General features: G+C 53.7%; 1 protein-coding gene across 1 annotated transcript in view; it reads left to right on the forward strand.

The window, feature by feature from the left end:
* The window catches only part of LOC139051867 (uncharacterized), a 67,905-nt gene that overhangs the window by 32,631 nt on the left and 21,828 nt on the right, over positions 1 to 13,446 (forward strand). The window lies entirely within an intron of this gene.

The following is a 13,446-nucleotide window of genomic DNA, read 5'->3' on the forward strand; positions in this document are numbered from 1 at the left end:
GTTGGAGAAGCCTGCTCCTCCCGCCGGTCCGCGGGTCCCTTGAATGCTGCAGAAAATTAGTTAAGGTATGGCCTGAGTAGTTGAGGAGAGCATGGGGACAGCAGCACACGGGGCCACTTCACATCGGGATGTAAGGCTGGTCAGGCAGTCCGTCAACGACCGGTATGTCGTCGTTTTGTATTTCATATGTGTACAATATAAATCTAAACACCAAAGTAATAAACCCAGTTATTGGAATGGCACTTCTCCTTGTCTTCGTACCTGCGGACCTGGACTTGCCCCTGCCGCAGCTCATCCTCCCTTATTGCCGTCTCCCTAGTGAGCTGATGCGTCACAACACTAATAGCTGCGTCACTTCGCTACACCGCAATGATCGTAAAAGTGCTGCACGTCCTTACAAATTTCTGCGCAGGGGCATCTCTGGTCCGGCGCAAGGCGGTATCGATGAAAATTGTACGGAAAACGGCCGTGTGCCGTAATGCGAGACGTCAATTTCAGCGGCGGCGGGAAGTTGCGGGAAGTTGTTCGCGACGTCATGCACCAACTTGTACAGCTCGGTGTCCGTATGATCTTCGCGCCACGCAATAGCCCAGCGCACGCGCAAAACCGCTGAAAACTCGGTGCCCACCAACCTGAACGACCGGTGGGACCGTCTGTCAATATCTGACGTACGCGCGGCATTTGCTGCCCCCAGCTGATTGCCGAAGATGCCTCGATGAGCGGGCGCGTGATACAGCTGTCGGTGTTCGACTTTTGCAGCCGAGCCAGCGTTTCCTTTAGCTTCGCGATTCGCGTATTACCGGTATCCACGTGCGAAACTGCGGTGAGCAGCAATAAGCTGTCTGCATAAACAAACACTAGCTGGGCGTACTCATGCGTGCTCAGGTAGTTGAGGGCTCCAGTCATGGCCACGACCTCGTTGCAATGTGCGCTCGAGGCCATCGTCAACCTGAACGTCTGCACCGCATAGACTGTTCCTATGAGCTTCAGTACAATAAACGCAACAGCGCGGACGTCGATGTAAACGATCCGTCTGTGAAGACGTGCGTCCTCGACTCCGACAACCCCCTGTTTCTTTCGGACACGTCGACTCTCCTCAACGGAAAACCGCGTGCCTCCGAAGGGTGAGCCGTCCATGCGTCGTATGGATAGAGCGTCTCGTCGGGTGTGAATGTGTGTGCTTAGCACGTCACCACTCTTCTCATCTCGAACAGCGCGAACTCTGCATTGAACCTGTCCAGCTCCAGCCCGATGGGTGGCTGGTTGGCAAGCATTTGTAATGCGGCCGTTCTCGTCGTGCGATAAGCGCCGGTGACGGCCAGGAACATGGTCCGCTGTACCGAACCATGCGGGCTTTGAGCCTGCAGTACGGTGACTCCGATCACCAGATCGGGTACGCATAGATTACCGTCAGCAATAGCACTTGCCTACAGAGACGGCGTCTCATCGGCGAGCCCACTAAGGTATACAATCTCAGGAATGTCAGCGACTTCATGACAAGCGTCTCCGCTTTCTGCTGGAAGTATTCGGCGTGTTCAAACAATGACAAACATGTGTCCATCACCACTCCCAGGAGCTTGATTGATGTCTGGAACGTAAGCCCCTTCTTGCTACCGGACGTTCTGACGGTGGGGTTGCTCTTTTCCATTCCTCCTTTCCCGAGGGAAAACAGGACGCAGAACGAATTCTGTTGACCTTGTTTGCCGTGGTCCATTTTTCTATCCTTTGGGTTGCGTCCGTTGCTGCCGCTATGATATATGTGATATTACTGCCCGGCACTGGCACTACCGTGTCGTCCGCGTACGCTTGGACGCGCCCTCCGTTCGGCATCGGCAAGAGGAGCAAACTACCAATGATGACGTTCAACAATAGTGGAGAAAGAGGCGACACCTGGGGACTGCCTAGCGAAGCCTTCGTTGACACGGAGCCGGCATTCAACGCATATTCCACGGATCGTTCCACCAGGAAAGTGTCGAACAGCTTCCCCAGATTTCAAGGGCATTCGCGGTCCCTGAAATATTTCAACACCAAAGGGTTCCAGACGTTGTCGAATGCCCCCTGAAAATCTAGAGAAATCAGCACCACTGGCATGTGCTCCTCTTTGTGCTGCCTAAGGACGCTGCTCAACGCGTGCAGCGCCATCACCGCGCTCTTGCCGTGGGTGAAGCCGCACTGGTTCCGGCGTACGTGTCCCCGCGAAACCATGAAGTGGTACAGGCGGCCCTACCGGAGCCGCTCGAGCACTTTCCCCAGGATTGAGTTAATGCATATTGGGCTGTACGCGCTCGGCGAATCCGCCGGCCTACCTGGTTTGTATATGAATGTGATCCTGCCCTTTCTCCAAGTCCTTGGGAAGTAACCAAGCCTCAGCGCCGCATTCAGCAGCAAGGCCACTAAACGCGGGTGCGCGGCGAAAATGCGTCGTACCACGTACGTCGTCAGACCGTCCGGCCTGTCAGCGCAGCCGACCGACATCTTGCGAAGTATACCACATCAACCTTGGCCCAGCGAGAACCGCCTTCCTTTTTCTTTTGTATCGTACGGTTGGCCAACCGCCGCGCGAATCAATGCGTGATCCGGGGTGTCCGATTCTGGCTTGTCGCAAGCTATGAAGTGTTGCAGGAGCAGCGACGCCTACTCTAAGATGCTTTCTGTCTGGCTGCCGTTTGGCCTCGTCAGCGGCGGTAGCATGACGTGCGTGTGGATATTTCCAAACGCCAGACGGAATGGCACTTGAAACGGTTTTTGTTACTGCATTGATTGTAGAACTCCCCGTCTGGGGGTTCATTGGCGCGATCTACCTCTTTTGTGTACACTGCAAGTGCCCGGCTGTAGTCGTAACAGAACAGCGCCCGCAATTCGTCACAACGGCGTCGCTGGAACCTACGCCTGATCGCGTTGACCACTCTTCTCAGGAGGTCCACCACGACTTGCCGTTGCTTCCCTTCTCCCGCGCAGGACGGAGCTGTCTCCCGCATTCTTTTGCCACGATGTCATAGAACTTCGCGCGGATCGCGTCCAGAGCACCCGACGAAGCGACGTCCGCACTGCTCACGCTCGGGAACCATCGCGTTTCTCGGAGGGCCGCGATACACTGCCTCCTCCCGAATCTAGTGATCGCGTGCCCTTCGCCCTATCACCGGTGTCTATGGTGAGATGCACATACCGGTGCTCCGACATCGTCTCCTCCTCCGGCACCCACCACGCGTACCCGCGCTTCGCGAGCGAAGGGCGTGCGTGGTCCGCGCGCCCGCGCAGCCCATCCTTACACCCGGTACACCGCGGGCGCAGCGACCCCGACCGCACGCTCGCCAGGATCGCGCACTCGTTACCAGGCGCCACGACGATGGATCCGTCGAGCCTTCCCTCGGCGACGATGGCTCTCCTTTCCAGTCCCGCGGTCTCCCGGTGCGCCTCAACTAGCTGGCCCTGCATGGCGTGGGCCACGCCGCGTCGGCACTGAGGTCCGCACACAGGGCCATGATCCCGTAGATCCGACTCCTGATGAAGTTGTGCGCGGCGACGGGCACTTTGTTGGCGGCGTTCGAACACTACTGATAGATCTCGCCCTCGACCTAGAACCGTCGCTCTTGGACTCGCCCGCGGAGGTCTCCTGCACGCGCGGGAGCAGCCACCGCGGTCGCCTACGAGACCGAGGACATCGCTTGGTCCTCGTCGCCATCTGCCGCCATTAAGTCTTGTCCGTTGCCTCCGACTTCACCTGCAACGCCGCGGTGGCGTAGATGTCGCCGTCATCGGAAAGATCCGATTTCGGCGACGAACTCACGCTCAGGTTGTCCGTCGGGGACGGCGAGATGTTATGCACCTTACGTGTGTTGGGCACGGACAGCTCGAAGGTTATAAGCTATGGCCCCGTTAGGCCCCGCGGCCGCCCGCGCTGAATGTGCAACTGGACGGTTGAACCTGCATTTCGCTCTCCGGCGTTTCAACCGATTTTAAAGGTGATTTATATTCCGAGTCTCAAAGATTAGCTGTGGGTTGTTTTTAAAAGTATAGGGACTGTAGTAGCTTCCATGAGCTGGCCGGACGTGGGACCTACGACATGAGGCCTAACGGCCGGGGCACGAAGCGCCGCAAAAGCGGAGCCGGTCAGCTCGAGTCCGGGACCAGACACAGAATCCCCATAGATAAAGAATCAACTTTAGAGTAGGGAAACAGCATCTTCCACAGTGGTTCCAAAATAAGCAGCGGCAGCGCATGGAACTTACTTAGGTGCACGTCAGATGGCGCTGCTCAAACCAGAAGCGAAAGTCTTCCTTAGAGCAAAACCCAATATGGCTGCTTTTTGCCGGTAGCGTACGCTGGTACGTGCCGTGCTTGTCCTGCCGGCTATGCGGCGTGCCTCAATGGCTTGGCTGCCTCATAGCTGGTGCTTTCTAATTGCTAGGAGACCAAAAAGCCTCTGCTGACGCTTATATAAACAAGCCACGAGTGAACAGAACGTGCGACTTTATTGGCAGAAGACAAGCAGTGTATAATAGCATAATTGCTCGTGCAATTGCTCGTGCAACAGCAGAAATAAAATTTGCATGTCGAGATACGCTGAATCACTGACTCGAGCTCGTAAACGGCTCACCGTCGTCGTCGCACATGGCGGTCTGGTAACGAGCGGCAACCAGCGCCGCAAGCAGATTAAACAGAGTGTCCCACCTGTTTGCAGTGGCAGTCGGCGGTAAAGATGAGCAACTTGCATTACGATGCTATCGGGTGCTGCAGGCATCTGCTGCCACAGGCAATATAGCGACATGGATTACCCGGCATTTTAGCGTTGACGCCTTTCCATCCTGCACGTTTCTTTTGGAGGCCGCTAATGTGTGGCTAACACTTGGTGTACCCGCCGTGGTTGCTCAGTGGCTATGGTGTTGGGCTGCTGAGCACGAGGTCGCGGGATCGAATCCCGGCCACGGCGGCCGCATTTCGATGGGGGCGAAATGCGAAAACACCCGTGTGCTTAGATTTAGGTGCACGTTAAAGAACCCCAGGTGGTCAAAATTTCCGGAGTCCTCCACTACGGCGTGCCTCATAATCAGAAAGTGGTTTTGGCACGTAAAATCCCAAATATTATTATAACACTTGGTGTCCCACATTATCTCAATATTGACACGTGTACTTACCTTTACCGGGCGACCACGTTTCGCCGCCTAACAAATGTAATCGCACAGCGAGGGACGCGCATGCATCCGAAGTTTCTGGAAAGTTATCGATGCTTCCATCCGGCTGTCTGTTGTCGCCGAACCCTGTCTTATCTGATTTCTTCGCGTGACGCGAATGGTGTAGAACTTTGTGGAAGGCACGCGGGTCCGAACGATTAGTCTGGAACATTCGACGACTGCAGTATAAAAGCCGACGCGCCTGACCCGCTGATCAGATTTTCGACGATCGCCGACTGTGTTCGCCGCTATCGTTGTGCTTTAAGTGTAGCCTGTTTTGTGGGCACAGGTTCGCCCAATAAAAGCTAGTTTGTCTTTCGCAGTACTACTACTGCGTTCTTTAACGTCACTACCACGTGACATCTGGTGGAGGTGCTTTTGGTCCATGTACCGCACGCCCCCGACAAGCCGTGATCCAAGCCCGGACCGTAAAGAGAGCACCAACGTAGTCACGGACCATCGAGTAAGCCGTCGTCTACAACAGCTGCCCCCGGAGCACGGACTTCTGCCTGAGAAGACCAAGAAGATTGTGGCCAAGACAACCACAATGGCTGCCCCAGTCTCACCCATCGTACTTCAACGACCCAGAGAGCCCCCTACCTTCCGTGGAGCTACGTCGGAGGATCCTGAAACCTGGCTCGAAACCTTCGAAAGGATCTCGACCTTCAATAGCTGGACCTCTGAAGATAAGCTACGACACGTGTACTTCTCCTTGGAAGATGCCGCGAGGACTTGGTTCGAGAACCGGGAGTCCACCCTAGCAACATGGGACCTGTTCCGCAGTAACTTCCTGAGGACGTTCACGAGCGTTGTCCGAAAAGAAAGGGCCGAAGTTCTGCTGGAAACCCGAGGCCAACTACCTAATGAGACCATCGCTATCTTTACAGAAGAGATGACCCGTCTTTTCCGGCATGCCGACCCGGAAATGTCCGAAGAGAAAAAAGTGCGTTTCTTGATGCGAGGCGTAAAGCAAGAACTTTTCGCCGGACTAATCCGAAACCCACCGAAGACCGTACCCGAGTTCGTGACAGAGGCTACGACGATTGAGAAAACGTTAGAAATGCGCACTAGGCAATATAACCGCCAAGTGCTCACGCCTCAGTGCGCCGTCCAAGCGCTGGGCTCCGTTGATCTCCAAGAGACCATAAGGGTCATTGTGCGCGAAGAACTCCGCAAGGTCTTGAATTCGTCGCAGCCTCAAGTAGCCTCGATTGCTGACATCGTGAAAGATGAGGTTCAGCGATCACTGGGAGCTCCTGAGGTGCAACCTGAATTACCGCAGCCCCAGCCAGAAGCGATGACCTACGCCGCCGTCGCACGCCGTCAAGGGCCCCCGCCGCGACCGCGCCAGGGCCCTGTCACGCCGCAGTTCCGTCGTCCGCCGCCGCCGCCGCCGCCAGCACGACCACCCGTCGCCCAGCGCACCTACGCGAGGAAGACGAACATTTGGCGCACCCCCGACCACCGCCCGCTCTGCTACCACTGCGGCGAAGCCGGCCACGTCTACCGACGATGCCCATACCGGGAGATGGGACTGCAAGGTTTCGCCGTCAACGCTCCGCGCCCGCAGCAAGGTGAACGCCCTCGCGATATCGCCGACTACCTCGCCGCCACTCAGTGGAACCCTCGACGACCATCCCGTTCGCCGTCACCAGGCCCCTACCTGTCACCGCAGCGCCGACCATACAGCGGCCCAGCCCGGGGCCGCTCTGCGAGCCCATATCCGGAAAACTAAAAGCAGCAACCGATGGAGGTGCGGTTGCTGTTCGTCGAACTGACGAAGATCCTCCGCCGCCGACGAAAACGACGAAGAAACTATCTCGACGACCTAATGAAGACACGCCGCAGTCCCGACGAAGTCAGCAAACCAAGACTACACCGACGAAAGACTACTTGACGACGCGACGTTCCAGTTTAAGTTCAACACGACGCAGCCGTGATCCGACGCCAAGACCTAACTGCAACGCCAGACAAAGAACCACCGACCTCGACGTGCTTCTCGACGGCCACGCAGTTACCGCCTTAGTGGACACCGGTGCTGATTACTCCGTCATGAGTGGACACATCGCCGCCCAGTTGAAGAAGGTTAAGACTGTATGGGAAGGCCCTCAAATTCGGACCGCTGGAGGACACCTGATTACGCCGACTGGAATCTGCACGGCAAGAATTACCGTTCATGACCGGACTTACCCTGCCACCTTCGTTATCCTCCAACAGTGTTCACGCGACGTCATTCTCGGCATGGACTTCCTAAACCAACATGGCGCAGTCATCGACTTGAAGTCGAAGTCGATAACCCTGTCTGAAGATCAAGCGATACCGCCGGAGAGCCCTCGTAGTCACCACGCCTTGAGTGTGCTCGAAGATCAAGTGAGCATCCCGCCTCGCTCCAGCATTGTTATTTCGGTCGGCACCGAAATACCCGCTGACGTAGAAGGTGTCATCGAAGGCGACCAACGTCTACTGCTAGACCGTGAAATTTGCGTCGCAAGAGGGATCGCTCGACTCCACGGAGGGAAAACGGAAGTGATGCTAACCAACTTCAGCCAAGAGTTCAAGCACATCAGCAAGGGCATGACAATCGCGTACATCGATGAAATTATGCAAACGAGCAATGCCTTAGTCCTCACAGATTCTGCCGCATCTACTCCGCCGACAATTGTCCCCGAACCAGACTTCGACGTAAATCCAAGTCTCCCCATAAGCAAGCAGCAAGAGCTCAGAAGTCTTCTCCGACGATACAAGGACTGCTTTTCGACTTCATCAAAGATTCGACAAACACCAGTTGCAAAGCATCGCGTAATAACCGAAGAGTGCGCTCAACCACTCCGCCAGAGCCCTTACCGAGTTTCGACGCGAGAACGTGAAGCTATTAGGCAACAAGTCGACGAAATGCTCCGCGACGACATCATCCAGCCGTCGAAAAGCCCGTGGGCATCCCCTGTGGTCCTGGTAAAGAAAAAGGACGGAACCCTGCGTTTCTGCGTCGATTACCGTCGTCTGAACAAGATCACGAAGAAGGACGTATACCCCCTCCCACGAATAGACGACGCATTGGATCGGTTCTGCAACGCTAAATACTTCTCGTCGATGGATCTCAAGTCTGGCTACTGGCAAATAGAAGTCGACGAAAGAGATCGCGAAAAGACCGCCTTCATCACCCCAGACGGCCTCTACGAGTTCAAGGTTATGCCATTCGGACTGTGCTCGGCGCCTGCAACGTTCCAGCGCGTCATGGACACGGTTTTAGCAGGATTGAAGTGGCAGACCTGTCTCGTTTACTTGGATGACGTCGTCGTCCTCGCCGGAAATTTTGACGATCACCTTAGGCGGCTTGCAACAGTACTAGAGGCCATCAAATCATCAGGGCTAACTCTGAAGCCAGAAAAGTGCCGCTTCGCTTACGACGAGCTTCTGTTCCTAGGCCACGTCATCAGCAAATCCGGAGTACGCCCCGACCCGCAGAAAACAGCTGCCATCGCAAAGTTCCCGCAGCCCATTGACAAGAAGGCAGTGCGTAGATTCCTTGGCATGTGTGCCTACTACAGGCGCTTTGTCAAGGACTTTTCACGCATCGCTGAGCCGCTAACGCATCTAACCAAATCTGATGTCGAGTTCAAATGGCAAACGGCGCAGGCCGACGCATTTCAAGAACTAAAACGACGCATGCAGTCACCGCCGGTACTCGCACATTTCGACGAAGACGCCGATACCGAAATCCACACTGACGCCAGTAGCCTAGGCCTCGGTGCCGTCCTAGTCCAGAAGAAAGACGGGCATGAACGGGTGATATCTTATGCTAGCCGGTCGCTGTCAAAAGCGGAAGGCAATTATTCTACGACTGAAAAGGAATGCCTCGCCATCATTTGGGCTACAGCAAAATTCCGCCCATATCTATATGGCAGGCCATTCAAAGTCGTCAGCGACCATCACGCGTTGTGTTGGCTAGCTAACTTAAAGGACCCTTCAGGACGGCTGGCGAGGTGGAGCCTCAGACTGCAAGAATATGACGTCACGGTGATCTACAAGTCCGGACGAAAACACTCCGACGCCGACTGCTTATCGCGCGCCCCCATCGATCCCCCGCCGCAAGACGACGAGGACGACGATGCCTTCCTTGGGATAATAAGCGCGGAAGACTTCACTAAACAGCAACGAGCCGACCCGGAGCTAAAAGGTCTCGTCGAGTATTTGGAAGGGAACACCGACGTTGTCCCTAGGGTATTTAAGCGCGCGTTGTCTTCGTTAACGCTACAAAACAACCTGCTCGTGAAGAAGAACTTCTCGCCAGTCCGCGCCAGCTACCTTCTTGTTGTACCGTCAGCGCTGCGTCCAGAAATATTGCACGCCCTACACGACGACCCAACCGCTGGGCACCTCGGATTCTCCCGGACGCTGTCGAGAATACAGGAAAGGTATTACTGGCCGCGTCTGACCGCCGACGTCGCCCGTTACGTCAAGACATGCCGAGACTGCCAACGACGCAAGACACCACCGACAAGGCCAGCAGGATTACTACAGCCGATCGAACCTCCTCGCCGACCATTCCAGCAGATTGGGATGGATTTGTTGGGGCCGTTTCCGATATCAACATCCGGGAATAAGTGGATCGTCGTGGCGACGGATTATCTTACCCGTTTTGCTGAAACTAAAGCTCTACCAAAAGGCAGCGCAGCCGAAGTGGCGAAATTTTTCGTCGAGAACATCCTGCTGCGACATGGTGCCCCAGAAGTCCTCATCACAGACAGAGGAACGGCTTTTACAGCAGAGCTCACCCAAGCCATTCTGCAGTACAGCCATACAAGCCACAGGAGGACAACTGCCTACCATCCGCAGACGAATGGTCTCACGGAGCGCCTGAACAAGACCCTCGCCGATATGCTAGCAATGTACGTCGACGTCGAACACAAGACGTGGGACGCGGTCCTGCCGTACGTAACCTTTGCGTACAACACGGCGGTGCAAGAAACAACACAGATCACGCCGTTTAATCTGGTTTACGGCAGGAACCCGACGACGACGCTTGACGCCATGCTGCCGCACGTAACTGACGAAGAGAATGTTGACGTTGCTAGCTATCTCCAGCGCGCCGAGGAAGCCCGACAGCTCGCCCGCCTGCGAATCAAGAGCCAGCAGAGGACCGACAGTCGACACTACAACCTCCGACGACGCTTTGTCGAGTACCAACCTGGCGACCGTGTTTGGGTCTGGACCCCGATACGCCGACGAGGACTCAGTGAGAAACTACTCCGACGCTATTTCGGACCCTACAAGGTCATCCGACGTATTGGCGCTCTGGACTATGAGGTCGTGCCAGACGGCATTTCGCATTCACAGCGGCGCCGCGCACGATCTGAAGTGGTCCACGTGGTGCGCCTTAAACCCTTTTACGGACGCTGACAAACTTCGCCATTTTTTTGTTCTTTTCTTTGCTACGAGTGCTTTTGTTTATTGCCTTCGTTTGTTTGCAGCATCGGGTCGATGCTTTTTAAGAGGGGGGTATTGACACGTGTACTTACCTTTACCGGGCGACCACGTTTCGCCGCCTAACAAATGTAATCGCACAGCGAGGGACGCGCATGCATCCGAAGTTTCTGGAAAGTTATCGATGCTTCCATCCGGCTGTCTGTTGTCGCCGAACCCTGTCTTATCTGATTTCTTCGCGTGACGCGAATGGTGTAGAACTTTGTGGAAGGCACGCGGGTCCGAACGATTAGTCTGGAACATTCGACGACTGCAGTATAAAAGCCGACGCGCCTGACCCGCTGATCAGATTTTCGACGATCGCCGACTGTGTTCGCCGCTATCGTTGTGCTTTAAGTGTAGCCTGTTTTGTGGGCACAGGTTCGCCCAATAAAAGATAGTTTGTCTTTCGCAGTACTACTACTGCGTTCTTTAACGTCACTACCACGTGACAATATGAACAAGTCGCTTTCGTGGGCATCCCCTTCATCAGCCACTTTTGCGGGCCTTTCCACCCATGTGGCTATCAACTTCATACACGTCGGACCATGTAAGCACGTATGCTGGTCTACGCTCGTGCTTAATCGCAGCCGAGAAAGGCCATAAGCACAATTTGCCCATGGCTGCAGTAGGAAAGGATGAATGCGGAGCACGAATCACCGTGTGTGTAAATTGGGGGTCTATGTGGCTGTGCAGACTGCAGGAGCAAATGCTTACTTCGGGAGACTGCCTTCTAATGCAACTTAGGAGGCTGCCACATCCGAGAAGCATAACACGGCGACCGCAACCTATAAGATAACAGCAAAATTAAACAGCAATCAATCGCCACATAGGGTTCAGAAATACAGTATACATTCGCTAAGAACCATATGGCAACAGTGAGCATTCGCATACACGGGTCCCTTAGGATACATTCAGCCGTCTAATTACGGGCATAATACTTGCCTTCGTCGCATGTGGTGGTCTGGTAACGAGCGACAACCGGAAGAACAAATAGCTTGGACGGAGCGTCGCACCTGTTTGAACTGACAGTTGCCGTGGAAGATTAGCAACTTCCATTGCGAAGCACTGTGGTGACGCAGGCATCTGCTGCCACAACCAACACAGCGACATGGACTACACGGTATTTTATCATTAACTCCTGTCCAACCTGCACGTTTCTTTTTTTTTCGAGGGCCGTTAATTTGGGGCTCACACTTGGTGTCCCACTTTGTCTCAATATGGACAAGTCGCTTTCGTGGGCATCAACTTCGGCAGCCATTTTTGCGGGCCTTTCCACCCATACTGCTATCAACTTCATACACTTCGAACCATGTAAGCACATATGCTGGTCTCCATTTTCAGCAAATCATGGCCCAGGTAGGCCACAAGCACAATTTACCCATGGCTGCAGCAGCAGGAGAGAACGAACGGGGAGCACCAGTCACGGTGCGTGTATACTAGGAGGCTGTGTCGCTGCGCGGACTGCAGCAGCAAACACTTACCGTGAGATACTGCTTACCAATGCATTTGACCAGGCCCCCGCATCCGAGAAACGTAACACGGCTACCACAACCAAGTGGGGCAGCAAAACCAGATTTTGCAATCGATCACTTCCGTGTAGCTTGCGCTAACACCCAGGCTATCGAGGAAGAAGAGCCATCATCAACGAGACTAGGAATAGGGAAAATGAGAAAGCTGGCATTCAAGAGAGAAGCCACTCTGCTCTAGAAGCATTGAAGGCTAAAAACATCAAGAAAAGTAAGATTATTCATAGCACACGGTGCGCAGGATAATGCGATACACATGCCGATGCAGCATCAGCTATTTCAGGAGAGGAATTGTGCATGACAACATACACTACAAGATACTGCTACAGATATGTTAGGCTACTAGACAGTGACTGGTATTAAGTATCAGCAAAGAATCGGTTGACCTTTAAATTTGGATGAGGATCAATGATCGCTAACAATAATGCGCAGTGAAAAACTTGTATAGAAGAAAAATTACACTTGGCATAAATCGAATTGTCATGGCCAGGGAGCTGATTAAGGGCAAACTGACGGAACTCTTTTGCCCAGAGTCGTCCGTGCTTGGGCAGAAGTTGCAGGTGCATCTGAAGAGGAAGAATTTCTAGAAAGTCCCTTCTGGGTTACCTGGATGACTCAGCCAAATGTCCGTGCTGGTGGAATGGAGGCTGAAGCTCTTTTCATTCTTGACACAGACCTCTGCAGACTTGATATCTCATACGAATTCTTCTGCATGCGCTTCTTTGTTTGTGGTGTAAAAGCCTTGTAAATTCGTCTCCAGCGCCTTCCTGTTGGTGTAGATAGGATCCTGTGATGACCAACATGTGCTAGGCATAGGCTCTGTTGGGGCAGAACAGTGGCACATGAGATACAGCACAAATTAGTCAAACTCATGTGCGTTTATTTTATGTTCGAACCAATTATACTGAACCATAAATATGAACAAACATTCATAACTGCTGCAAACAAATGAAATGTATCTCAAAACTAGCAAGCCAATACGGCATATATCAAGCATATTTATTTCTGAACCACGTGTTGTTTACCTTGTAGTAGCAGCCAACGTCTACACAATGGCCTTGTTGTAGCAGGCAGCAGCTTCTGTTTAGTGCGTGGGGTATGTTGCTTTATACTGGTGCCGTCCTCATTACTGCATGTCTGTAACAGAAATATTGACTGAATCAAAAATTGAAAAGGCACGATTTTGCAATATGAAATGCAAGAAAGTGTGACATATATTATAATGGTTTGCGACTACAGAACACATGCGAATGTACACTGTCTGTTCTAGGGTGCTAAAGAAG

The sequence above is a fragment of the Dermacentor albipictus genome, unplaced genomic scaffold (genome assembly GCF_038994185.2).
Source record: "Dermacentor albipictus isolate Rhodes 1998 colony unplaced genomic scaffold, USDA_Dalb.pri_finalv2 scaffold_15, whole genome shotgun sequence".
Lineage (NCBI taxonomy): Eukaryota > Metazoa > Arthropoda > Arachnida > Ixodida > Ixodidae > Dermacentor > Dermacentor albipictus.